Source organism: Pseudorca crassidens, chromosome 14, assembly GCF_039906515.1.
Source record: "Pseudorca crassidens isolate mPseCra1 chromosome 14, mPseCra1.hap1, whole genome shotgun sequence".
Lineage (NCBI taxonomy): Eukaryota > Metazoa > Chordata > Mammalia > Artiodactyla > Delphinidae > Pseudorca > Pseudorca crassidens.
Genome location: NC_090309.1, coordinates 11,107,754 through 11,134,178, shown reverse-complemented (window position 1 = coordinate 11,134,178; position 26,425 = coordinate 11,107,754). Strand labels below are relative to the sequence as shown.

General features: G+C 46.4%; 1 protein-coding gene and 1 long non-coding RNA gene across 6 annotated transcripts in view; one reads left to right on the top strand and one right to left on the bottom strand.

Moving 5' to 3' along the window:
• BCL2L11 (BCL2 like 11) overlaps window positions 1–26,425 on the bottom strand; it is a 159,276-nt gene that overhangs the window by 74,634 nt on the left and 58,217 nt on the right. The window lies entirely within an intron of this gene.
• LOC137205938 (uncharacterized) lies at window positions 8,801–17,890 on the top strand. The gene is made up of 2 exons (XR_010934378.1): window positions 8,801–9,198; window positions 14,142–17,890. It is a non-coding gene; the product is annotated as an uncharacterized lncRNA (long non-coding RNA).

The following is a 26,425-nucleotide window of genomic DNA, read 5'->3' as shown; positions in this document are numbered from 1 at the left end:
TGAGATGGCTTCACAAGTGAACTCTACCAAACATTAGGAAAGAAGGAATAACAATCCTCATAAACTCTTTAAGAAAATTGAAGTGAATACTTCCAATTCATTTTATGAGTCCAGCATTGCCCTGATTCCAAAGCCAGGCAAAGAAAACCATAGACAAGTAACTTTCATGAACAAAATGCAACAATTTTTAAAGAAAATTTTGCAAATTGAATCCAACAATATATAAAAAGGATAAAACATCATGGCCAGATGGGGTTTATCCCAGGAATGCAAGGTTGGTTTGATATGCAAACCCTAATCAATACAAGTCGCTATATTAACTACAAGAGAAAAACCATTTGATCATCTCTATAGGATGCAGAAAAAACTTGGCCAATTTTAACACCCATTCCTGATTAAAAACTTAGAAAACTAAGAACAGAAAAGTACTTTCCATCTTGTGTAAGGTCAGCTATGAAAAACCTACAGTTGATATCATATTTCATGAGGAAAGATGAAACCTTTTCACCCTAATGTCATGAACAAGGCAAGGATGTCTGTTCTCACTACTCTTTTTCAAGATAGTACTGGAAGTGCTAGCCAGCACAAAAAGACAAAGAAATAAAAGGCATGGACTGTAAAGAGCCACAGTTGGCATAATTATGTATGTATGAAGTTGCCAAGAATCTACAAATAAAACACTAAAAAGTGAATTTAGCAAGCTTGCAGGACACAGGACACTGTAAAACGTTATTGTATTTCTATGTGCCATATACCCAAAATACACACACACACACACACACACACACACACACACACACACACTCGGACAGCTGCTTTTTGACAAAGGTGCAAAAGCAATTAAATGGAGAAAAGCAATTAAATGGAGAAAGGTGCAAAAGCAATTAAATGGAGAAAGCCTTTTCAACAAGTGACACTGGAACAAGTGGATGCCCATGTGCAAAAGAATCCACTTGAGTCCATAACATGCATCATATAAAAATAATTTAAGATGGATTATAGATCTCAGTGTAAAATCTGAAACTATAAACCTCTAGATGAAAAACATAGGAGAAAATCTTTGTGATCTTGAGTTAGGCAAAGAGTTTTTAGCTACGACACCAGATACACAATACATAAAAAGTAAATTGATAAATGGAACTTTATCAGAATTAAAACTTGTGCTCTTTGAGAGACACCATTAAGAGAAAGAAAAGACAAATCACAAATTGGGAGAAAACTTTTGCCACGTATATATCTGATAATGCACTTATGTCTAGAATATATAATGAACTCTCAAAACTCAATAGTAAGAAAATAGCCCAATTAAAAATAAAATGGACAAAAGATTTGAACAGACATTTTCCCAAAGAAGTTATATGGATGGCAATGAGCACATGAAAACATGCTTAACATCATGAGTCATTAGGGAAATGCAATTTAAAATCACAATATGATACCATTACACATATTTCAGAATAGCTAAAATTAAAAAGACTGACAATACCAAGCGCTGGAGAGGATGTGGAGGATATTAATCCTGATATGCTGCTGGTGGAATGTAAAATGATACAACCACTTCGGAAGTTTAAAACTTCTCAAAAAGTTAAACATTTACCACGTGTCCCAGACATTCAATTCCAAGAGAAAAGGCAGCAGATTTCTACACAAAGACTTGTACACAGATGTTCATAGCAGCTTTATTTGTAATAGCACCAAACTGGCAACAACCAAAATGTCCATCCACAGATGAATGGAAGAACAAATTGTGGTACATCTGTACAATGGACCACTTCTCAGAAAAAAGAAAAGAAAAAGAAAAAAGAAAGAAATGATTTATTGATAAACACAATATGGATAAATCTCAAAAATAACTATGTTGATACAAATAACAAATGCTGGAGGGCATGTAGAGAAAAGGAAACCCTCCTACACAGTTGGCGGGATTGTAAGTTGGTGCAGCCACTATGGAGAACAGTAGGGAGGTTCCTCAGAAAACTAAAAATAGAATTACCATATGATCCAGCAATCTCACTCCTGGGCATATATCCAGACAAAACTCTAATTCAAAAATATACACGCACCCCTGTGTTCATAGCAGCACTATTAACAATAGCCAAGACATGGAAACAACTTAAATGTCCATCAACAGATGAATGGATAAAGAAGATGTGGTACATGTATACCATAGAATATTACTCAGTCATAAAAAAGAAAGAAATAATGGAATCTAAAATATGACACAAATGAACCTATCTATGAAACAGAAACAGAATCACAGGCACAGAGAACAGACTGGTAGTTGCCAAGGGGGAGGGGGTGGGGGGGAGGATGGAGTGGGAGGTTGAGATTAGCAGATGTAAGCTTTTACATATGGAATGGATAAACAACAAGGTCCTACGGTATAGCACAGAGAACTATATTCAATATCCTATGATAAACCATAATAAAAAAGAATATTAAAAGAAGTATATATGTATAACTGAATCACTTTGCTGTACAGCAGTAAACACAACGTTGTAAATCAACTATACTTCAATAAAAAATAAGTATAAATTAAAAAAAATAATGTTGAGTGAAAGAAGTCAGGCAAAAAAAAAAAAGACTACATACTGTATATTCCATTTGTATAAAACTATAGAAAATGAAAATCTACAGTGACATGAAACAAACGAATAGGGATGGAGGGGAAAGAGAAGGGAAGCCTGGGAGAGATTACAAACGTACAGGGGATGATGGAGATGTTTACTATACAGATTGTTGTGATGGTTTCATGGATGTATACATATGTGAAAACTTACTTTGTGTATTTTAAATATGTGCAGTTTTTTGTATGTCAATTATACTGCAGTGAAGCTGCTTTAAAAAAATAAATAAGGCCACGGAAAGTAGAAGGACTTTACTCTCATAAGACTGTACTCTATCTGGTCTGCAAACAGGTGCACACAAAATCTGCACACTTAGCTGGAGCCTACCTGACAACACCTCTGCAACATTATGCAAATCACCGTGAGAAGGAAACAATAATTACGTTAGAAACCACCAGAACGTGGTTGTTTTCACACACATTTTCTTGTTTGTTTTCAGATCTGGGTTGTCTTTAGCATATGGCTGTCGGTTAACCCAACTCGGGGCTTTTCTCTTCGGTTTACAGAATCTGAAATTGAGCTCTGCTGGGGTTAAGTCCATGTGGTGGTTCATGGGTGTGGAAAGTACCTACAGCTGACCACAGACTAGAGTTCCCTACAGCTACATTAGTCTCGGAACTATTGTCTCCTAAGTTGTTTGTTTTTAAAAAAATCCCATAGTCTTCATTTTAATTGCTCTTAAATAATCTATGAAATATGCTTCTTTTCTGCTGTTGTCAGTTCCTAACTTCAGATTTTTCTCTCTGTATCCTGGCGGAGATCTTGCTAAAGAATGATTCCAACAGCATGTTCAGTCTCTCCTTCCCTTTTGTGCTTCCCTGAGCAGACCTCCCAACCCAACTGCTGTGAAGGGGCCCAGATCTAAGGGCTGTTCTTGGCGCCCCAAACGCACCAAGTCTTGGCACTAAGGTGGCCCCGTCTGGGCATACCCATCTAAAGCAACCGTCTACTTCTTATCAGAAAATCTTGTGCTTCAACAAAGCCTTTTCTAGAATTAACCACGCCATGGTGAGGTGCGGAGGAGGGGCAGAGCACCCCTGGGCCTGGGTTTACAGAACCCCTCGTCAGCTCTGCACCTCATCTCTGTTTTGCAGCATTGCTCAGGGAACCACTGGACTTTGTATCTGTGGAAGAAGGGGGAAGAGACCGCTGACTGCATTTCTGTCCCTGTGCTGAAAAGGATGCTATGTCAGAGAACCATTCCAGCAAACTTCAAAGGTCAGTATCACCCCATGTTACAGATGAAGCTCAGAGAGCCTCAGCAGCTCACATGCCCCAGGTCTCAGTGGGATGGGGCAGAGCAAGGATTCGAACCCAGGCCAGAGGACTCACATGCTTTCCTCAGCTCAGCATGCTGCCTCACCATGACTGCTGGGTCACCACCACTCTCCATGACCACCCGTTCATTGCTCCGCACTACTGCCGGGTCACTATTCCCCACTGGTCTGATCCTCCAGGTTTCCCTATAAATAAACCCATTTGTCCATGAAGTCAAGGAGGCAGGCAGGGGAACTTCACATAGGACCTTTTAGGCTACGGTAAAGAGTTTAGACTTTAGTCTAAGAGAGGGTTTTGCTTAGAAGGAGAGATAGGATCAGATCCTTCAAGAAAAGATGCTTATAAGACTAGGAAACAACCTAAATGTCCATCGACAGATGAATGGATAAAGAAGATATGGTATATATATACAATGGAATATTACTGGCCATAAAAAGGAATGAAATAATGCCATTTGCAGCAACATGGATAGACCTAGAGATTATCATACTAAGCAAAGTAAGTCAGAAAGAGAAAGACAAATACCATATGATATGACTTATATGTAGGATCTAAAGTATGACACAAATGAACTTATCTACGAAACAGAAACACCCACAGACATAGAGAACAGACTTGTGGTTGCCGAGGGGGAAGCGGGGTGGGGGAGGGTTGGGCTGGGAGTTTGGGAGTAGCAGATGCAAACTATTATATATAGTATGGATAAACCACAAGGTCCTACTGTATAGCACAAGGAACTATATTCAATATCCTGTGATAAACCATAATGGAAAAGAAAAAAAAAAAAAAAAACAGAAAGAAAGAATGCTTAGGGACCGGTCCAGGCTCCACTGCAGTAGCCCAGGCAGGAGGTGATGGTGTCTTGGACTTGAGTGGGGATAGTAAGAATGACAAAAAGTGGAGACACTCAGAAATTGTTTCAGAGGTAGAGTCAAACTAGACTTGTTGAAGAACTAGATGTGGGGAGTGAGGATTACGAGCAGAACCAAGGCTGACGCGTAGGATTTTGTCTTCAGAAATTTGAAAACCCAAGACGAACAAGAGTGAGGTAAAATCAGACTTGGGAAAATCTTGTGCTTCGTTTGGGACGAATCTAAATTTGAAATGCCTGCTGAAATAGAAGTAGAGTAGACCATGGGATATATGAGTATGGACTCTGGATGGATATAGAAATTCAGGAGTCATGAACACATTGACTGTAAACATAAAGCCATGAGCGTGGATGAGATCACCAAGGGAGACATTGTGCACAGAGAAGAAAGAGGGGTAAGAAATGAACCCCGGACAGGGCAGCACTTAGAGCAGAGGCAACAGATGCAGCCTAGAAGACTAGGAAAGGACAGTCAGTGCAGGAGGAGGAAAGCAAAGAGCGTGTGGTGTTCTGGAAGCAAAGGGAATAAAGGGCATCAGAAAAGAGGTGTGGTCAGTTGTGTCAAATCAGATGAAGACAGACTTGTCCACTGAATTTGGTAGCAACAAATCATGGCAGCCTGCCATATAAATGGTTACATCCAAAAATATCTAGAAAATATTGTTCATCCTCCACACATTTAATAAGCACTATGTGTGAGATAGGCTCTCAGGTACTGGGAAACAGAGATGCATAAGACATGGTCTCTGTTCTCAAGGAGTTTACAGTGTTGAGGAAGAAAGAGGCAATAGCCACTACTGATACTGCAACAGCCCTGTACGTCAGTTTGCCAATAAGGATACTGCAGCAGGGAGAGGTCAAGGGATGCCTCAGATTTTCGACGACAAAGCCCAGGCTTAAATGTAACATAAAACATCCAAATAGGAATTCGCTAAGGTGACAGCAGTGATTTGACAAATCAACAACAGTTTGGCCAGAAAGCAAACGTTTGCAGTTGAGGCAGACTTCAGCACACACGGAAGATGCTTTCCACTTTGTGAGATGTGTTCCGGTTGGTGGAAGACTGTGTGAATTAGGTAGACTGAGGGAAAGACTAATTGATTTAGGAGCGTACAATCAAGACAACTGGATAGCCTAGTGAAGCTCGCAGAAAACAAGAATATAAAAGTATAAGGAAGATAAAATTAGATTTAACTTGGTGGCCATCGTGTCTGAGTAGAAACTGATGTATAAACGAAGACAGCAGAGTGACAAAGACAAGCTGCAAAGTAGGAACCCAGGGGCAGGAATGTGTTAAGTCCGGAAAAAACATAATGATCTGCTTTTCCATGTGGGATTATAAAAGGTTTTAACTGAACACCAGCTAAAATGGCAAAAGAAAAACAGACTGCAAAGAAAACTCAAGAAGCCCACTGAAGAGGGAACTTGGGGGCCCAGTACATACTTGCGGATCCCTAACCTTCCCCATCAGCAACATATGCATGTAATATACATTAAATAAAAGTGAGATTGAGAGTTGTCTGCCCAAATTCCATTATCTGACATTATATCTCAGAATTCCTATTGATTTTGCCAGAAATATAACTACTGTAATGGATCTAGAAAATGCCTAAATTGTATTTTCCATCTGAAAATTGTTCTAATTAACTTTTGATCTTTTGTCCAATTAGACTTTAAAAATTTCTTATGTCAACTCTTGTTTAAACTATTTCTCCTCATCATAATAGAAGAAACTTATGTCTTCATTTTTAATACCTAGTTGCTTTGAAGATTTTTTTAATACTGAATTTTCATTCTTATCTTTTGGACCGGTTATTTGAAAAATTATGATTTTAATGCAGATAATCTGGAAGGGATAAAAGTATAACTCCGAGTAATTTTCATATTGCTGCCAGTAGAAAAGTAATACACGATGCCAATCTATTTTGGCAAAAAATATTTTTAATGGGCAAAAGACTTGAGTGACCAGATGCCTCATAAAAGAGGATATCTAAATGGCCAATAAGCACATGAAAATGTTCTCAACCCATTATTCATGAAAGAACTCTAAATTAAAACCACACATGAAATATCACCATAAATCCACTCAAATGGCTAAAGTTAAAGAGATGGACAATACTAAAAGTTGGCAAGATGTAGAAAAAGCAGAGCTCTCACGGTTGGTATGGATGCAAAATGGTACAAGACCACTGAAAAATTGTTGGCATTTTCTAGTAAAATAAACATTTCCCTCCTGAATCACCCAGCAACTCCACTCCTAGGAATTTATCAAAGAGAAGTAATAGTAAATGTCCACCAAAATGTTTATAAGTTTAATTTGTGATAGCTAAAAATAAGACACAACCCATATATCCATTAAATGTCTATCAAGATACACTCTAAATTGCAGTGTAGCCATACAATGGAAAACAACTTAGCAATGAAAAAGAGCAAACTACTAAGATCCATGTAATTTAAATTTGGATGAATCTCAGAAACATTATGCTGAGTGAAAGAAACTGAACACAGAAAGCCTGTATTGTGTGATTCCATTTTCATGAAGTTCAAGAACAGGCAAAACCAATACTATGATGATAGAAGTCAGATAATAGTTACCTCTGGGGAGATGTTGACGGAAAGGGCCAGGAAGGAACCCCCTGGGGTGATGGACTGCTCTGGATCATGATCTAGGTGGGAATGCATAAGTAAGATTTGCACATTTTACTGTATGTATGTATATCTCAGTTTTAAAAAATATAGAATGAATCATAGATGTAGAAAACAAACATATGGTTACCAGGGGATAAGGCAGGGAGAGGGGTGATAGATTGGGAGACTGGGATGGACATATACACACTACTATATATAAAATAGATAACTAATAAGAACCTGCTGTATAGCACAGGGAACTCTACTCAACACTCTGTAATGACCTATATAGGAACAGAATCTAAAAAAGAGTGGATATATGTATATGTATAACTGATTTACTTTGCTGTACACCTGCAACTAACACAACATTGTACATCAACTATACTCCAATAAAATTTTTTTTAGAAAAAATATACAATGAAATAAAGGTCAGGGGCAGGGAGCTATGGTTTTTTCATTTTCTACCATGTTCCTACCATGTTTTCTACCAGGGAAATGAGAGGTCATGTTTTCCGTGTGTTTGGGACACTGGTTGAGAGAGAGCCCCTTCAGACAAGGTGCAGCCACCCTGGGGCTCATGGCAGGAAATAACAAGGCTCCTCTGTTTTAGCACTTGCCCTTGGGCATCAGTGTCAGTTGACAGTCCAGGACATAGGGGTCTTTTCCGCAGAGCCTGAGTGCAATAGCTTCCCGGGCTATATACACCCAAACTTCTGAGGACCTCTCCCACAGGTTATGATTTTTAGGCTGTCAGCAGTGAGATCAATTTCTGCCAGGGCTCATGGGAAGGGGAGGATTCAGAAAAAGCCTTCCAAAAGTGGCAACTCCTAAACTGGGTTTTGAAAGATAAATAAGAGTGTTCCAGTTGGCCATGATAGGATGGGGGGGCAGAGCATTCCAGGCAGTGGGTTGGCATAGTTCTGGGAGTTGTTGGTTCTTTATTCTTGTGGAAGGTAAAGGCTAGGTCCCCGACAGAGAGGAGAAGAGAGGAAAGCAGGGCAGGAGGCAGATCCCCTGGCCCCCTGGCTCACGCCACTCCCCAGATTCAGTTTGAGTCCATCTGTATGACTACTGCCATGTGCCACCACCTAGATCACTATCAACCTAATATTTTTCTTCCAATCAACTAAAAAATAAATTTTATCCTACTACCAAAAATGGAAGACCATCTTACTTGTCCTAAATAGAAGATAACCATAAAAATAGAAATATAACCATCAAAATAAAAACATTCACCCTTATGCCACCTAAAGCCATCTGGTATGTTATATACCACGTTTTGGAAAACTGCCATGAGCCGCAGGGAGCCAGGGAAGGATTTGAAGCAAGAGAATCACATGATCAGATCTGTGCTTTAAAAAGACCAGTTTGTTGGGAGGGTCGTGAACAAGCAGAGGGCCAGGCCAGAGGAGAGAGCAGTTAATCAGTTGTCTATTGTTACAAACCCCATACAGATGTCCTTAAAAAGAAAGCAAAGTTTTTTATTCATATGTCCTTAAAACTAAATTGGGCATCCTCTTCTAGAAGCTCACTATTACTAGCAACTGGGAATTATGAAAATGGCCATTTGGTACAAAGAACCATTTTACGATGAATGGCCAGTCCAATTCTGGTCTCCCTTTGAGGGGTGAGGTTAGATTCTGGGCTCTCTAAGATCTTTGGGTGAAGAAGTGAGCAACAACCTCTCCCCTCTTTTCACGGTTGAACTCACACAGAGAGGGAACTGGAGACTGCTGACTGTGGTGTGTAAAGTCATCGACTGAAGAGGACCAAGGAGCTTATCTGAAGGAGGTACATCCTTCATCCTTCCCCCACTCAAGGGACTGAAACCAGGCTCTCCCACAGTGCCTGGCCCATGGCTGGCCCTGGGCATCTCACATTCGTCGTTTGCAGTGATAACAGAGGAGTGGCAGTCTTGTGTGCAGGCCTAAATGCCAGGGCATCTCACAGAAGTTTCACTGCCCTGATGGCAAATTTTGTGTGTCAACTTGGTGAGGCCACGGTACCCCCTTGTCTGGTCAAAAACCATCTAGACGTCGCCGTGGAGGTATTTTTTAGGTGCGATTGATGTTTAAATCAGTAGACTTTGAATAAGGCGGAGCCGATTACCCTCCATAACATGGGTGGGCCTCATCCAATCAGTTGAGGGCCTTAAGAGAAAAGACTGAGGTTTCCCGAAGAGAAAGGAATTCTGCCTTCAGACTGCAACAAAGAAATTCTGCCTGAGGTTTTAGCCTTTGGACTCAAGACTACAACATTGACTCCTGCTGGAATTTCCAGGCTGCCAAGATGCCCTGTAGATTCTGGACTATCTGTCTATCTATCTATCTATATCATCTAGCTAGCTGTCTATCTATCTATCTATCTATCTATCTAACTGTCTATCTATCTATCTATCATCTAGCTAGCTGGCTATCTATCTATCTATCATCTAGTTAGCTGGCTATCTATCTATTTATCTACCATCTAGTTAGCTGGCTATCTATCTATCTATCTACCATCTAGCTAGCTGCCTATCTATCTATCTATCTATCTATCTATCTATCTATCATCTAGCTAGCTGGCTACCTATCTGTCTATCTATCTATCATCTAGCTAGCTGCCTATCTCTATCTATCTATCTATCTATCATCTAGCTAGCTGGCTATCTATCTATCTATCTATCATCTAGCTAGCTGGCTATCTATCTATCTATCTACCATCTAGTTAGCTGGCTATCTATCTATCTACCATCTAGCTAGCTGGCTATCTATCTATCTATCTACCATCTAGCTAGCTGGCTATCTATCTACCATCTAGCTAGCTGGCTATCTATCTACCATCTAGCTAGCTGGCTATCTATCTATCTATCTACCATCTAGCTAGCTGGCTAGCTATCTATCATCTACCATCTAGCTAGCTGGCTATCTATCTATCTATCTACCATCTAGTTAGCTGGCTATCTATCTATCTACCATCTAGCTAGCTGGCTATCTATCTATCATCTACCATCTAGCTAGCTGGCTATCTATCATCTACCATCTAGTTAGCTGGCTATCTATCTATCTATCATCTAGCTAGCTGGCTATCTATCTATCTACCATCTAGCTAGCTGGCTATCTATCTATCAACTACCATCTAGTTAGCTGGCTATCTATCATCTAGCTAGCTGGCTATCTATCTATCTAGCTACCATCTAGTTAGCTGGCTATCTATCTATCTATCTACCATCTAGCTAGCTGGCTATCTCTATCTATCTATCATCTAGCTAGCTGGCTATCTCTATCTATCTATCTATCATCTAGCTAGCTGGTTATCTATCTATCTACCATCTAGCTAGCTGGCTAGCCATCTATCATCTACCATCTAGCTAGCTGGCTATCTATCTATCTACCATCTAGCTAGCTGGCTAGCTATCATCTACCATCTAGCTAGCTGGCTATCTATCTATCTATCATCTAGCTAGCTGGCTATCTATCTATCTACCATCTAGCTAGCTGGCTATCTATCTATCTACCATCTAGCTAGCTGGCTATCTATCTATCATCTAGCTAGCTGGCTATCTATCTATCTATCTAACATCTAGCTAGCTGGCTATCTATCTATCTATCATCTAGCTAGCTGGTTATCTATCTATCTACCATCTAGCTAGCTGGCTAGCTATCTATCATCTACCATCTAGCTAGCTGGCTATCTATCTATCTACCATCTAGCTAGTTGGCTAGCTATCATCTACCATCTAGCTAGCTGGCTATCTATCTATCTATCTATCTACCATATAGCTAGCTGGCTATCTATCTATCATCTACCGTCTAGCTAGCTGGCTATCTATCTATTTATCTATCATCTAGCTAGCTGGCTATCTATCTATCTATCTATCATCTACCATATAGCTAGCTGGCTATCTATCTATCATCTACCATCTAGCTAGCTGACTAGCTATCCTATTTAAAGCCACAGCACCACGTCTTTGCTTTGTTACTGTTGTTTTCCTCTATTGCTGCCACCCCCAAATGTAGTGCCTTAAAGCAGCATTTTATTATCTTTCATGACTCTGTGGGTTGACTGGACGCAAGGGGACCGGTTTTCTGTTCCACGAGGCCATGGCAGAAGAGGCTAGTTACCTGGGGCTCGTCTGAGCTGGAGTCTCCAAGACTCCCTCCTCATGTAGCTGACAGCTGGTGCTGCCTGCTGACTGGTACCCCAGCTGAGCTATCCTCAGGGTGCTCGGTTCCCATCTACATGCCATGTGACCCAAACTTCTGGCATCATGGAGGCCGAGGTCCAAAAGCAAGTAAGCAGAAGCCACCGGCCCACTTCAGGTCTGGACTCGGAAGTCCCAGAACACACTTCTGTAGGAGTCCTTTGGTCAAGGCAGTCACAGGCCCAGCCCAGGCTGGGGAGGGGAATAGATCCTACATCTCAATCGGTGCATAAAGGAAGGAATGAATTGATGGTGGCCGTGTTTGGAAACTATCAACCACACCAAGTATATTTCCCCTATTTTACCCTGAAAAAACCAACAATACAGAAGCATACTATGTTATTTATATCTATTTGGGAACACTTAAAGATGTTTCTTCAGCTGCAGTTTCTCTCTGCCCACTTCCAAAGAGGACGTGTAGTCGCTTTTAGTGAATGTAATACGGTAATTGTACTGTTGGCATCAAAATAAAAGATTATAAAAAGCCATGCAGAGGTAAGAGAAAAGCATGCTAGAGAAAAGCTTGACTAAAATTGTTACTGCAATGGGGCCTCCATTCACTGAGTTCCTGCGTGCCCTGGAAAGGGGAAGCTAGCCTTTACCAAAATATTCCATTTGATTGAAGGGACCAGGGCCCGCCCATGGGAGAACCTCAAGAGGTGGGAACTTATAAATAACTTATAAATAACAACAGCATAGAAACAATCCCTCAACCACAGATGCAGAGCGTTCTTCTCCCAGAAAAGGAATCACATTACAGAGCGAGAGTCCTGCTGAGGGGAGTTAAAACAGTAGGAACCAAACCGATGTCTGGGCCCCCTGCCGCAGACCCCTCAGAGCCCAATCTCGGAGCCTAGGCTGGTTCCCAGACTTTTTGAAAATTCTTCTGAAGACCGGTGAGCACCCGGGCCTGTGTTTGTGCTGAATTCCCCGCTGTCCAGCTCCTGGTAGTAATTGGTTGAGATGGTTGATAACTGAGCAAGGTTGATATCACATCAGGCCGTGACTCCAGGCTCTCCTGGAACCTCCAGAGCTCTGGATTACTGGACAGCGCGTGTGGCACTCCATCCAGACGTGAAGGTTGGTGGGAGGGCCACAGCGGAAATTCCGAAGAAGGCAATTAAAATGTGTTAACCAAAACAGGAAACATCGGTGAGGTAGATGAGAGCGTTTTACTTCAGAGGTGTGATTTTATCAATACTTTTATTGTTCATATTTTATTTTTAGAGGTATTTTTCCAAACAAGCCCAAACTTTACTTCTCACTCATTCTAAATTCTTGTATCTTTTTCATGCTTGCATTTGGGGCAAGATTGAGACAAAACACAAAACACTTGGTTCACATTGGAGTGTCAGGTTCTTTTTTAAAAGCACGAAAGGATTTTTTACTGGTCAAGAGATGCTGTTTCCTGAAGGAGAGAGGGCATCAGACCAAAGCACTGGTTTAATCAAAAAGATTTAGGAAGGAGTGAACATCTTTTTTCTGTGGTGACCAAAATGATCTCTGACCACTAGCAAACTCATAGCATCGGTACGCAGTGTGACAGATTTTCAAAGCCACCTACTTCTCCACATCCAAGATGGTTCTGTGCCCATACTCAGTGCATCCATGGCAAATTCACTGAATGTGAGAATTAGAACCTTCCAAAGAACAAGTATATTAGCCAATGATCATCATTATCATCTTTTTTTATTTTTTGGTCCTAAGAATTTGGGACAAAATTAAATAAAAGGCTTTTGATTTAATTCAGCCTGTTTTTTGTGTATAAAGCTGCCATGTATTACCTTTACCTTAAAAAGTTACTGCGGGGGCTTCCCTGGTGGCGCAGTGGTTGAGAGTCCACCTGCCGATGCAGGGGACATGGGTTCGTGCCCCGGTCTGGGAAGATCCCACATGCCATGGGGCAGCTGGGCCCGTGAGCCATGGCCGCTGAGCCTGCGCGTCGGAGCCTGTGCTCTGCAACGGGAGAGGTCACGGCAGCGAGGGGCCCGCGTACCGCAAAAAGAAAAAAGTCACTGTGAACGGACTGGTGAGTATGCTTTAGTTTTCCGTTTTGTGGAGTACCATGCAGCTGTGAAAAGTATTGATGAAGGAGGTCAGGGACATGGAAAGTTATTTCCACTCAATAGAATGCTGAGTGGAAAAGAAGTATATTTCCTAATGTGTATGCTGCAATGATCCCATTTTGCATCTATCTATCTGTCATCTATCTATCTATCTATCATCTTTCTATACTTACATGCATCCACACATACCTTTTTTTTAAAAGATTTTTTTGATGTGGACCGTTTTTAAAGTCTTTATTGAATTTGTTACAATATTGCTTCTGTTTTATGTTTTGGGTTTTTTGGCCACAAGGCATGTGGGATCTTAGCTCCCTGACCGGGGATCAAACCCGCATCCCCTGCATTGGAAGGCGAAGTCTTAACCACTGAACCGCCAGGGAAGTCCCCATCTACACATACCTTTAAAGGACATATACCAAAATGTCAACAGTGGCTATCTCTGATAACGTTTTATTTCCTTCTTATTGTATATATTTATTTTCTAGGTTTCATAGAAGAAATACGTGAATTCTTATTTTAAAAAAATTACCAAGACACTGAAGGAGCCAAGAACCCCAGGGGAGTAAACCTGCTGGCGAGTCTACACTATGAAGACCCAGCTTCTCCGGCAGGCAGCCCACAAGGAAAGCCACTTGCTCCCCGGACCGCCCCAAGCACAGATGTTAAGAGTGTGGGGTGAGACCCACCCTACTGGCTCTAATGATCGACCACACTTACAGAGAATTCATTTTCTGGGGAGAAAGCACAGCTGTAGGACAGGCAGATTCAGGACTGGACATTCAAGTGGGCATCTCCTTAGGCTAGGAGATTAAGGATCTTCCACTCTGCATCCAGGTAGGACAGATGTGTGTCCACCCTGGGCTGGCTAGTCCTCTGGTGGCCCTACAAGCAGACATTTTCCCCATAACCATCCAGCTTTTATCTGGAAGGGATGTTGCAACCTTCTGCTGTTTCTGAGGCGGCATGAATGGTGGTCTTCCAGAGTGGGCGTGGGACGATTGGCAGGACAGCTATGGCGCCCCTGGTACCATAGCCCTTGGGCATTGGCCAGCCCACCTTTTCCCCCAGCTCTGCCTGCCTTCCATCTACCCAGGAAGGGCAGCCAGTGCCAGAATGAGCAGGGACTCGAGGTCCAGAGAGCTGGGTGGGGCCGATGGGGGTGGAAGGAAGTAAAGGAAGTCTTTACTTTATCACCTGCAGAAAGGTGTATTGGAGAAGCCCCTGCTGTGCTGGGCTGCACGAATACATGGAAATTGCCCAAACGCCCGGCCCCTACTGGGACTGAGTCACACGGTTTCCAGAGCACAGACAAAACAGGAAAATGCTCATGGGAAGGTAATTTCCTCAAGGGCAGGGATATTGGTCTGTTTTGTTCATTGCTGTCTGTCCAGTGTCTACAACAATGCCTGGCACAGAGTGGGCATCCGAGGAATAAATTCATCCAGGAGTGCATGAATGAATGAATGAATGGAACTTGCTAGTAATCAAAGAAATACACATTACAACAATGATGTGGCATTGTTTTGTATATTAATCTGCCCCAAAGTAACATAATGAAAAACACTCAATCCTGGTGAAATCTGATGGGATCTGCCATGTATCTAGTATTAACGGCAATATGTATTAATATAAATCTTTTGGAAAGCAATTTGGTAACAGAGTTATTTAAGAAGTTGCTACTCAGTAATTCCAGTTCTAGAAATGTATGTTAAACAGGTAAATCAGAAGAAGGACAGAGCTGCATATATAAACTATTCCTTGAAACGTTATTCATGACTGTAAAGAGAGGGAGGCAGTCTGAACGGCTAGAACAGTGGACAAGCAGAGAGCTTGTGGTGGTGATTAAGGCCTGTGAAACGGTGAAGCAAAGTGGCAAGTGAGAAAAAAGCAGGGATGCAGAAGTGTCCATCTAAAATGAGTGTGACCATAAAATATATTCTGGGGAAAAGCCTGGAAGGATGGAGAGTATATGGATTTTTTTTCCCTTCTAATTTTTGTCATCAAAATATTCTTCACCAAAAAGAGATTAACCAAATAAGACCTCCCTACAGTACACCATGCACCAGTAAGCACACATACGGCGGCTAGCTCAAGGCGCTCACTGCTCACACAGTTCCCAAGACAGAGCGGTCTGCCCACCGCCCGCTCACCCAGCTGAAGTGGGCCCCCAGCCTCCAGGTTTCAAGCCACTGGACAGCAGAGCCAGGGGAGTTTTCTGCCAGAGTTTGCCATGGGGTCACCCGCCTCTGAATAACAAGCAAGTGCTGCTGTGGGAACATTATTTAGCACCATCTGATCACAGAATGGAGAACGTTTGCCAGAAATAACCCTTTGGGCTTTGGCAAAGCAGGTACTGAGTTGCGCTTCCCGATGGTGGTTAAATAAGCGTTGTGGCTGCCTTTTGACGGTAAAACTACCCATGTATCAAGACGCACTTCCCTTCCTACTGCAGGAGGGCAGTATCCAGGGCACCTACAAAAGGTATCAGGTTCCAAAAGTGTAAGAAGGAGGTTACACCTAGGAGAGCCTCTGATTCTTGCTAATTCAGCACTAGGTGGTGGTTCTTAACCTCACTGCGAACAGAAACCACCTGGGAGCTTTAAACATGGACCCCTGGGTCCCTCTCGCAGAGATTCTGATTGAATTGGTTTGGTGAACCATCCGGGGCATTGGAAATTTTAAAAGCTCCAAGATGGTTTAGATGAGCATCCAGGGTTGAGATCCACTGTCTTATGGTACAAGCGGCTGACATCCACACTGAAAACATTCAGACAGAGTCTGAATGGGCGCGGTCTCTGTGCAAAGATCAACAAGAATCCGTGCCACGTTTTGCAAAGGTTTGCCGTGCGCTCCTAGCCATCACAGGAAGCAGAGCACAGGGTCAGGAGGCCCAGGGGGTTAAGGCTCTCAGAGGCCAGCAGGCTGGGTGCCAAGTGTGACTCTATCACTTACTAGCTCTGCAACCTTGGGCAAGTCACTCACCCTCTCTGAGCCTCTATTTAATCATCTGAAAAGGGGATGCTTGTCACCATGCCAATCTCACAGTGGTGTTTAGAATGTGATACGTCCATGCAGGGGGGATATGGACCCCTCAGGATACGTGGCTATTCCCCCAGATCATGTGGGCATGTGGGAAGAATACCGTTACCCTTTGATTTCACAGAACCGGGCCAACATTCTGACGACCTTCGCGGATTTGACGGAGAGCTGCACACCCTTGGGTTAAGTATTAAGTGAGTCAGATACCAAGTGAATTAGTGGCTCTGTGATTTATAGGAGACAGGGAAAATGGAAACAGGGCAGACGTTGATGTGAAAGTCTCCCACGATCTCCACCTTCAAAGGGAATTCAAGCATATTTAGAAGAATCACAGCCCACCCTCAGAAGAGCACCTGACCGGTTTAGGAGCAGACAGATCTCTCTTCAGAGGCCAGAGAAGCGGAAGGTGGTAAGATTTCTGGGACCCGTATTCAAGGAGACAGCTCCTGACCCCACAAGATGTAGGGAAACTGCCAGGGGACCAGGAGGCTGGCCTTGGTGTATTCCTGAATCTGCGTGTGTCTTAATGACGAGACAAATGTTCTTAAATCTGCCTGACGTTGGAAAGAAACAGACCAAGGCCTGACACTCTTGGTGGAGGGCTGTGGCAGCACAGTGGTGAGCTTCTTGCTGTCCCTGACCGTCACCTCTCTAGGGAGCCATTCCTGGGAAAAGGAACCTCTCTTCACTTAAACGGAAGAGCAAAGAGGTAAACATGTTACATTTTAGGAAACGTGTGATGGTCGCTGGCCACATGGATGCTAATTTCTTCCCCTGTCGCTGGAGCTGCGCTGAGGTTTCAGAGCTGACTACAATTAGCTGGAGAATCACATCTCGCTGTCTGGTTTGGTCAGGAAGGGATTATGGCCTCTGGCATCGTACATGTGGCTGACAGCCACTGGAGGAGGCTTCGGGCTTCCCGGTTCAGCCATGGAGGTGGCTGCAGGTCAAGGCTACGGCCAAGGGACTGTGGTGGGCACCCCGCCCCCCGGCTCCCCAAACCTTGGCTGCCATCCTCCCTGCTCTCCCTGTGGCCAGTCTCCTGCAGCAAGCAATCTCTGGGCTGTGTTGGTTTCTGTCTTGTGTTTTTGGTTTTTTTTTTTAATCTTTTTTTTAAAAGTATTTGTGTTGTTACCATAGAAGCCCCCTTTTGCATTCACTTGCGTTTTGAAAAAAATTCTCTCGTGTGTCTGTCTGGCTTGTGTTGTCTGCAGTAAATTGTGGGCTCCCAGGGGAGGGAGGTGTCTTGGAGGGGAGTCTGAGAGAGGCTCCTGCCTTCCCCATCTGCAGGTAGGGCCAGGGTTCTGGCTCCTTCATCATCCTCCCACAGAGGGCAGCCCGAAACAGAGACCCGCCCCCCTCCCCCCTGGCTTCGGAAGCTGAGGTTCTGCTGTCACATTTCATTTCATCATTGTCACGACACTCTGATCACACCACTATAATTATCTCCACTTTACAAGGTACCATTTTTGGGGGAGGGCCGGGCTGCGTGGCATGCAGGCTCTTAGTTCCCTGACCAGGGACGGAACCCGCACCCCCTGGGGTGGAAGCTCAGAGTGCTAATCACTGGACCGCCAGGGATGTCCCTATCTCCATTTCACAGAGGAGAAAACCGAGGCAGAGGGCGGCTAAGTAACATAGCAAAGGACCACAGCAAGTGCAGGAACCAGGATGTACCCAGGCCGTGGGATCTTGGAGCACACAGCTGCGGCCATCTCACCAGGCTGCTGGGCTCCCATGCAGGGTGGCCCCCAAGGGTTCCCAAGCCTGGCTGGCCTCAGCCTTCCCTGGGAGATTCGACAGGTAGATGCCCATCCCCATTCCCCACGCAGCCACACACACCTGTTGCATCAGGTTCTTGGGGGATCTGAGGCCCAGAAATCTGCATTTTAATTCTCTAGGTGGTCCAATAGGGCAGGACCACAGAAAGGTATCTGGCATCCCTGGGTCTAAAATCAGACGATGGTTTCCGCAGGGACCTGCCTGGTCTCACTCCTGGACACAGATGCATTTCTGAAAAGACCTGGGTGTGAAGAAACTGTGGCCTGAGAAGCCAAGCCTGAAGAGTAGTACCTTCATTCCCTCTCTGGAGCCAGTTCTGGAAGGAAGCCCTCCAGTGGCTGCATATGACGCCAGGCATCTTTGCCTTCGAAGGACATAGTGCTTCCATTGACCACACTTGAACTGAGCCTTTGCTACAGGCCACGCAAACCAGCGTGGTCCCTGCCTGCCGTGCAGAGGACGCGGCTTCTTGGCCGGGCATGGAGTCCCCAGCCCAACTCCCGGTACGGGGCACCCGGGCAGAGCAACCAGGCTGCTGGCAGGGCGAGAGACCCCCCGGCTGGGGACCCAGCTGAGCCCGGGCTTTCTCCTGCATCAGATGCGCGAAATGGTAACAGTAACGCCTGCCTGTCTACTCTGCAAGGCGGAAGGGGGGTTGCCATCGCCGTGAGACGCTCTCCAGAGGCTGAGATCACAGCCGGGTCTGCAGGCTGGAAAGTGTTTTCACTGTGCTCTTCTGAGCGGAAGAGTAATGATGTGGACCACGGCGGTGACAGTGAGGGGCCCGCCCTGGGGGACCCAAGGCAGGAGCGCACAGGCCGGTGGACTCGGTTGCAAGGCAACGCAGAGTGTGTGTATTCCTTACTTTTAGTGGCCAGCGCTTTCAATGAACGAGGAAGAGAGAATAACATTGTAAAAGGACCCCTGCCATCCCCCTCCCGGCCCCCAAGGGTACTTTTGTGAGTGTGATTTGTGTGTGGGATCTGATGATGGGGTCAAGAGGCTGACCTGACCACAGGATCTGCACAGACTGAGGAGGGCTCAGCGTGGGTTGCCCGGGGGCCCCTCGCACTGAGAGACCTCTGGCTGGGGGACGTCTGGCTGTGTGGGACGGCGGAGGGATCCGAGCTGGACAGCTGCCCTGGCTGCAGGGCGAGGTCAAGAGCAAGTTTTCCTGCCCAGCCCTTTCCACTCAAAAGACCGTGGAGCTGGGGGGTTGGGTGCCTGTTCAAGGGTCTGTGTATTAGCGGGAGCCAGAGTCACTCAAGGGCTTTTTTTTTTGGATTTATCTGAAGGTTTGGACAAAAAAAACACCAGCCTGGTTCACCCTTTCTCACGTCTCAAGAACCAAGGTCATATAGGACCTCCTCCCGGTGGTCAGTCCAGGGTGTTGTGGTGAAACGGCCCTGACTGCCTGTTCTAGGCCTCTGCACCCGCGCACACGGTGATGGGTGGTGTCCACACGCACAGGCCCCCGGTGTTGGTCTCACCCCGACATCCTCATAAGGGTGGCCAGCAAGCCCTGCCAGGTACAAGGGCATCCCCTACGAGGGCTGAGCTCTATCATGTCAAAGGCAGAAACTCCAAGGCGGGCTCTCCCCTCCATGAGCCCTGCAGTGGGCAAAGCAGGAGAAGCCAGGAGGTTCATGCTCACTGTGACAGAGGCCTGGTGTTCCCTCACCACCAAGCGCCTCCATCGTTTACACACACACACACACACACACACACACACACACACCTCTGCACAGGGCACCCCAGAGGGAGGTAGCCTGGCTGGTGCATCAATATCACCAAGTGATGGGAGCAGAGGGGACCCGTGCTCTGCTCAGAAGTCTCCTCCCCAGGCCGGCCCCTGAAAGGCCTGGGGAAGGACCTGGAACCCGGCTCATTCTATCCCCCACTCTGGAAAGGATACCCAAGAAGGCCCATGTCATGTGGAACGGCTCATTGTTCCAGGGAACCAGCCAGCGTTCGCCGAGCCTTTGCCTGGAAACTAGCCTAGGCCTCTGTGACACAGATCGATGAGAAGACAGCCCAGGGCCTGCAGAGCCTCCCTTGCAGCCATGACTGACCTGCTGAATTATCATGCTCCCATTCAAGCCCACGGTGGGGGGAAGCCGTGGATGTGCAGGTGGGTGAGAGGGCGGGAGAGGGAAGGAGACGTCATCAATAGAAGGGGACCGGAGGGAGGGGGTCAGTGTTCACAGTGGGGCTGTGATGAGCCATTATTTCACTCACTCACACAGTGTCATTGATGGTCCACATTCTACAGGTGAGAAAACAAGCTCAGGGAGGTGACTTGCCCAGTCACACAGCTGAGAAAGGACAGACTAAACCAGCCTGACCCAACCTGTGCTCCTTCCTCTACACCATCCACTCCTGGCGCGTATATACATGTATGCATGGTTGATGCGTGGATGAACAGACTGACCAACCACATGTTCCTGAGCTGGATCCTGAAGGATGACTAGACCTTACGTGGCAGGGAGGATGAGAAAATGCATTCTAGGCTGGGCAGACGAGATGAGGCATGTGGAACTGTTCTAGGCTGGAGGAGAGACAGCTGGTCAGAGCAACACGTTGGGAAGATGCCTCAGGCCGGCAGGAGCTGTGCCCTGCAGAGTTTGCCTCAGTGGGGTCCTGGGAGGGGTTCTCCCTCAACAAACCTGCTAGTACTTCGCAGAGCTCCCTGGAGAGGAAATGGGACTGGACCAGGGCGGGACTGGTCAAGCACCTGGTACCTCCTCCTTCAGGTAAACCCACTTATTCCCTCTGGTGAGGCAGCCAAGGTAGGCTTGGACCTCTAGAAGAGGCTAAGAATGGGGGAAGTAATTAGCAAAGAGCTTGGGGCCATCGGTCATCACAATTATCCCCCCCCCACCATCATCGTCATCATCGCCATCTTTATCACTGCTGTCGTCTCCTGCATCATCCCTGTCAACCCTCCGTGGCAGGCTTAGTGGCTAAGAGCAAGGCCTGGGAAGTCTTTCTGGGGCTCTAGCCCAGCGCCATCACTCACAAACACTATGAACTTGGGCGTATTTTTTAACTTGCCCAAGCCTCATTTTCTTCATATATAAACTGGGATGATTGTAAAAGATAATAAAGTTCTTAGCATCTGGTCTGGAACACGGTGCCAGGATAAGTTAGTTAACATTATCACTAGTATCGGTTGTATCGTTACAGAGCCTTCTAAGTGGAGATGCTTTGGGTCGTTACCATGGTACCTAATGGACAGAGTGGAAATGAGGCTGACTCCTTTCCACTTTTCAGATGAGGAAAGGGAAGCTCTCAGAAGTGAAGACACTTGTCCAGCTGGCTCAGCTCAGAGCCTGGGCAGCGGGTGGGAGGTGCCGAGCAGTCCCCTCCCACCCTGCCTGCCTCCGTCACTCTTGCCCTTGGGCAGAGCTCCAAGAGCTGGGATGCTCTCCAAAATGCCCATTAAAACTCACTGCTATTTTATGGTTTGTTTGTTTGCTCCTAAAGACATAAAATCCAAGCTTATCGAAGAAAAGTCACACTTAGCCCTGCTGACTTGAGTGGTAAAGTCCACCATTATCTGTGCTCTTCAGCCCGTACAGAGAACACTTCGTTCCCCACGGAGCTGGCGACACGCTCCAAGGGCTGACCTTTGGCATCACTCACCCCTGCAGCCGCGGACCAGTCACAGGGCAGGTGGGGTGGGCAGTCAGACTGGTGGGGGAGAGCCCAGAGATCTTGCTTACCAGCTGGACACCTAGAGTAAGTTTTTCAACCTCTCTGAACCTTCCTTAGTATCCTCATCGGTCAAATGGATTTCATGATGAGAGCCTCTCACCAAGAAACCATCAGGTGATATGAGAAAGCACTTAATCCAGTGCCTGGCCTCTGAGAAGTACTCGACACATTGTAGCCAACAGAAAGGCGTGGTCCTGTGTTCTCAGGGGCAGGCACAAGACTGTTCAACCCGTGCATCTGACATGGCCCGAGCTGGAACCGGCCTGGGATCTCGAGAGATCAGGTTGGAGGTTCAGGGTGGGGCTGGGAGTGGAGGGGGGCATGGGGACACGAACAGGGAAAGAAATGGAGTCTGTGGCTAAAAAGCACAGCTCAGGGAGAGGTAAGCTCCTATAAATTCCACCCAAAATTCTATCAGAAGCTGTCTTGACGGCTTCAGCCAAATGATCCCATGCACCAGAACCTGTTTTAGGGGAAAGGGAGAGTTTGCTAGGTCTAGAGATGGGACACTTGCTCATTCAGAACTGGGCCCAAGTTTTAGGTGAGGAAGAGATAGCATGAGACCCAGCCCCTAGCCTTTGGGAACTCCCAGTTGACTTGGGGTGGTGGCCACGAGGGTTATTCACTACTGTTTTCATTGTGCTATGGAGCCCTTCATAGGATCACACTCTCTTGTCTCCACCTCTCCTCACCCCCCGGGTTAGGTGTGGCCCTGTGATGGCTCTGGCCTGTAATATGGGAGCAGAAGTGACACGGAGCATTCTGGGTGGATGCTTGGGGAGAACTGATGCCACATTCCCTTCCTCCCACCGTAATGCCTGGCAACACTCTAGAGGGTAGAGGCTCATCAGCTTGTGTCCTTGAATGAGGACGATGGGAGCAGAGCCTCTACCAAATCCCGGTGGACTTGCAGTATGAAACCCCAACCCTTTGCCTGTTAATGCCCACCAGTGTTAAGCCACTGTGTGCTGGGGGTTGGCTGTTACTGCAGTCCTGAGAAACTAGCAAGACAGAGCCAATCCATGGGAGAAAAGCAAAGTCCTGAGACAGGAGACAGCAGGGACATGCTTGATGAACTAAGGGTCCTCAGGAAGGGTTGGGTAAGAGTTCCAGGAGGAGGTTTGGGGCTGGACCTTGAAGCAGGACCTACAGGATGTTGAGGAATGGACCAGATGCTGGGGTAACCCTGGAGGTAGCTGCAGGTGGGAGGGGCTTGGAGGATAGAAGTGTTTGAAAACACTTGTGCTTGGAAAAGAAGGTGCTGGCAGCAGTCTTAGAAGAGCTGGTATCCAATTTCTTTCTTTCACAGGCTAGATGTACGGGAGAGACAAGTTCCGCTCAGACTCAAAGCCATTTCGTCACGATCGGGGCTGAGCAGTATGGGACCTGGTGTGATCAGAAGGCAGGGGACAAAGGATGGGGGTCTCATCCTTCTGGATCCACCTCCCTTCCTCCAGGAAGCCCTCTCTGACTACCATGTGGAATGTGAGAAGAAAGCAAAGCTCTGGAATCAGACAGATGTGGTTAGAATCCCGGTTTTCTTCCTTCCATCATTCAGTCCTTCACTCAGCATGTGTAACGGGTCAGGCCCTGTTCCATGTCCTGAAGATGTATTGTGAGCAATCCCCTGGCCTCCCCTGCCTCTTCTATTCAAGTGAGAAAGTCAACCACAATAGTCACAAGACAAATAAGAAAACAATATGAAGTCATGATGTTGATGAAGAAAATAGCTGAGGGGCAGAAATGAAGCAGTCCAGAGGGACCTACTCTAGACGGGGTGGTTAGCGACAGCCACTTCAAATGGGCAACTGGAAACTAACACTTAGATGAAGAACAGGAGAGAACATTCCAGGTAAGAAAAATGGTGTGTGCAAGACCTTTAAGGGGGAAAGAGCTTGAATGGGGAAGGGAAGTAGAAAGAGAAAGGAGAGCGGGGTCTCCGGAGAGTATTCTGGGCTGAGGCTGGGAAGGTAGAGCTGTGTCGCCCAGGCTGTGTTAAGGGTGGATTCAAGATATATTTTAGAGAGCAAGTCGGTAGGAAGGGAGAAGGAGAAAGAGAGGGTTATAAAACCTGGGGACGGGGTACCATCGACTGACATGGGGAAGTCTAGGGAAAGGATGGGGCAGGTCTGGAGGGGGCAACTGCGTCTGCCCTGGATGTGTTCATTTTGCCATGTCTGAGACCTAGTGGAGATGGCAGTGGGCAGTGGAACCTGCCAGTCTGAAGGAGGCTCCAAGGAGAAGTCCAGGTTGGGGATACAGACTTGGGATCACTGGCATAGGAACTGTATTTAAATCCAGAGCACTGCATGGCATCGCCTAGGAAGTGAGTGTGGAAGGTGAAGAGAGAGGGCCCAAGGGGGTCTAAGGAAGACCAATACTTAGGGGTCAGAAAAAGGAGGACCCCATGAAGGACTGGCCAGTGGAGGAGGAAAACTGGGAGAGTGTTCAGCGTGGAAACTGGGAGAGCAGGGTGTTTCCAGAAGGAAGGAGCAAACAAAGGACTAAGATGAAGCAGAGGGGGGCTGGACCCAGCAAGATGGGGGTCATGGGTGACCTTGACTCAGTGGTGTCAGGAGAGCATCGGGAACAGAGCCAGGCTGCTGTGGGGTCTGGAGTGCGTGGGGTTGAGAAACTGGGCACCATGTGTGTGCATCAAACTCTGGAGAAACTGGACTTGGAAAGAGAATCGAGGAATCAGGAGGTGGCTGTCAAGGGGAGGAGTTGCTGTAGGAGGACCAGAGGGGCATGTCTGAGAAAGGAGGAGACCCGTGTGAAAGGCAGGGAGGACACCACCGAGGGAGCCAAGTTCTTGAGTAGCTGGAGGGATGAATCCAGAGCACAGGTGGAGAGACTTTTCTCCATCCGTCTAGGAAGGAAGAAGCAGAAGAGGTGCCTATCTGGGTGGGGTGGTGAGTTTGGCAAGATGAGTTTGGAACTGGAGGGAAAGTGCAGGGATGGGGGAGGAGGTGTGAGAGCAGCATCTTCGAGTGGGAGTGGGACAGCGGACTGGCGGAGAGAGCAGTGGGGTTGCCTGGCGGTACTGCGGGATGTGCCCAGACTGAGATCCTGGATTTAGAGCAAAGCAGCCAACCCTATTGTGTGATTACCCCCAAAACACTCAACAGCTCTGCTACAGGCAAGAAGAAGGCAGACGGGAGGGTTCCTTTAGGGCTGGTATTTTGCCAAGGGGCTGTAACCTACAAGAGAAAGGCTGAGTTGCTGAGGAAATCCATGTTGGAGCAGAGGCTGGATGGGGAGGGAAGAGAGGCCAGTAGGGAGGGAAGAGAGGCCAGCGGGGAGGGAAGAGAGGCCAGCGGAGAGGCCTGTGGCAGGGGTGGGGCTCAGTGCATTGAAATGGAAGGAATGGGGCAGTGGGGGAACTTGAGTGGCAGGCATGGGAGGATGAGGACCTGTGTCTGGAATCCAGATTTGAGGTGGGTTAAGGTGCTGCACGGTCCATCTGATAGGATGTAGATGTCACCAAGGATGAGGATAGAAAGCCCTGAATAGGAGGGAGGCGCAGCCATGCGTGAGCTCTGAGAGCCAGGCCGGGTGGTGGGGTTCCCAGCAGGCTCTGCAGAACCACTGCCCAGCTTCTGCAACTTTCCAGATGCACGACCCCGGAGACTTATTTCCCCTCTCGGCACTTTGGTATCTCCACTTGTAAAAATAAGGACAATAATTTGTACCTGTCTCCTCAAGTCGCTGTGAAGACTAAACGAGATGATTCAGATAAAGCACAAAACAGGGCCTGGGGCAAATTAAGTGCCAATACGTGTTAAGTATCACCCCGTGGAGTGGGGTGAATTGTAGCCCCCCAAAGACAGGCTCATGTCCTAATCCCCGGCACCTATAAATGTGACCTTATTTGGGAAAAGGGTCTTCGCAGATGTAATTAAGTCAAGGATCTTGAGATGAGACAGTCCTGGATTGCTTGGTAGGGCCCTAAATCCCATGACCGAGAGACAGAAAGGAGACACAAGACACACAGAGGGGAAGGCCGTGTGACAGTGGAGGTGGAGGTAGGAAGGAGTGAGGCAGCCATGAGCTGAGGAGTGCCTGACTTATGGTATCAGAAGCCAGAAACAGCAAGGAAGGATTCTCCCCTAGAGCTTTCGGACGGAGCACAGCCCTGCTGACGCCTTGATTTTGGATTTCTGGCCTTCAGAACTGTGAATGAGTAAATTTCTGTTGCTTTAAGCCACCACGTTTGTGGTAACTTGTTACA